This window comes from Octopus sinensis, unplaced genomic scaffold (genome assembly GCF_006345805.1).
Source record: "Octopus sinensis unplaced genomic scaffold, ASM634580v1 Contig18959, whole genome shotgun sequence".
In the NCBI taxonomy this organism is placed as follows: Eukaryota; Metazoa; Mollusca; class Cephalopoda; order Octopoda; family Octopodidae; genus Octopus; species Octopus sinensis.
This window is the reverse complement of record NW_021836134.1, coordinates 140,139-142,576: the sequence shown is the minus strand read 5'-3', so window position 1 is coordinate 142,576 and position 2,438 is coordinate 140,139.

Below are 2,438 nucleotides of genomic sequence, written 5' to 3'. Positions count from 1 at the left end.
TGGACGCGGTCGAGTTGGCGGACAAATTTATAGAGTTGTATGTTCCCCACAAACTGGTGAATACCGCGACTGACCTCGGCAGAGTCTCCCAGATCAGTTTAGACTGGACTGTCTAAAAACACAAGTGGAAGGGCGGAGGATGACAATTCTCGACCACTTTTACTCGACGGAATTGATCCACGTTTTCTGTCTTAGTAACCCCAGGACTATCTACAAGTACTCCACAAAGCAGATGAAATCCTCCTGGAGGCTCACCGAAACTCCCTAAGCGAAGTGGTGGACATTGCCAGTCAGGCTTTGTGGAGTCTCTGTCTCCCTTTGCTGCAACCCAATCTGAGAAAGCACGTGCGCAAATCGCTCGAATTGGCCTCGGGGATGCTCGAGAAATACGGCAGGTGCCCCTCCCTTTTGAACAGCAGCCCCAACATGGCAACTCGCTGTAGAATACACATTGAATTGGCCAAACTTGAAGACGATTTGGAAAAAATCAGTCCAACTATTCAACACCTCGAAAAGGCGCGGGAACTGGACTACCACGAGCAGTTTCGAGAGGTGATCGACTCGTATTTGTGGAGACTTAAATTGCGGGCCAATTTATACGAACGAGTGACGCGGACGGAGGACGAGGCGACGATGTTAATCGAGCAAGTACGGGGAACTGTCATTCCAGTCTGTTCTCTGCGCAAATGATCCGCGTTCTCTCCTTCTCCACTGCGGGGAGTTGCTGGCTCCGAGGGACTTTAGTACGGTGGTGGAGGGGTTCTTTGTCGCGGGGGGCAAAGGAAGTTGTGCTACCCCTGAAGAGACACTCGACGCCCTTTACCGACGTGCTTCCAAATATGAACTGAGTATCTCGACGATAGACAGAGCGTCAAATTCTCATGTTCAGGTGCAGTGGTTTGGACTGACTGAGCAGATTTGGGCGGACTTGGCCAGAGAGGCCCGGAAGAGAGGAATTTGGGACGTCTGTCTTGCAGCCTGTCACTATTGTTTGAAAAGCCAAGAAGAGAGCTCCCCGCAATTGCTAACCTTCGCCCAAATAAATTTTATTTGTGGAGAAGTTGGCCCTCTGACTAAACCATAGACCACAATCCAACTGATCGCAGGGGAAGGATTGCGAATTGGGGATCTACTTCCTGTCCCAAAGGATGTAAGTCATCACTCACAGAACTACATATTCAAAGACTATGCAGACGATGTCCGATGGACTTGCTACATGTGTGAATATTATTTGATTACCCGACAGTGCGTGGGTGGAGAAAACTTGGGCGAGTGCTCTCGATTGTTTCCTGTCCAGTCTTCGCTACGGAGAGGCTCTCAACGAGGATTGGGTAATGGTGAACGCGGGAGTGTATGTCTACAACCACCTCAAACACTTTTTCGTTGAAAACAGACATGACCAAGTGCTGCATTACCTGCAAGCATGTTGGGACAAAGTTTCCCTCATCCGGGACGACAGGTAGTGGCTGTCCTCACTTTCTAGTCGACTTATTCCCCTTGGGGAAGCTCTCATGAAAGCACTTCTGCAGCAGTTTGAGAAATCTAAGCAGAACAGTGCCCAGCTCACCCCCGAACACACCCAGATCTTACAGAACATCATTAAAGTCCTACCCTTACTAATTATAGGTGTCCGAATGCATTTTCTGTTGGCTAAACAGCAAGGATATTCCCCTGGATGTGTTGAAGCAGGTCGTCCGCACTCGAATGCAGGCCAAACAACTCCTTCATCAACCGTCGGGGTTTGAGGACACTGAAGGAGTCAAACAGTCCGTCCAGTCAGTGATTCGGGTCATTTCGATGATTGAGATGATATCCCTCAATCAAAATAAAATTTACGAGTTCAAGGATGCCAGTATTTCCAAAGTAGCCAAATCATTTGACGGACAGGCTAAGCAAATGCTATCTTCCTATGCCATCCAAGATAGTCGCTTTGTCCTCCATCTGTGGTTGGAACTGGCCATTTTGTCTTATGACTACGGGAAGTATGCGGACTGCATTGCCTGTACTGACAAGGTGATGGAATTGTCCCACGGCACTCAGTAAAGCCTTCTCATTTCGACAGAAATTTCAGGACGAACCTGGTCGAATTGTCTACCAGTCATCTTTACCGAGGAATGTCATATGAGAAGACAGCCTCGGTCGACTCGAAAAAGCACATTTCCATCGACTCTATTTTGGACTGTTATTGCGAATCGGCCAAGTTTGAGATTTTAATGAGGCAGGGTTGGCAATGAGGCAGGCAATTATTTTTCTGTGATAAATGCGGCCTACTGCTTCAGTCGACTGGGGGGCAAATTCATACGAGACTCGATCGGAGATGCTCAGATTGTTCGCAGATTGGAGGACTTGTTGCACTGCCTCAGTCAAGTCATTCAGACCACTGAGGCCGTCGTCAACAGTCAGGGGAAAATGGTATTCTTCCAAACTGACAGACCTAG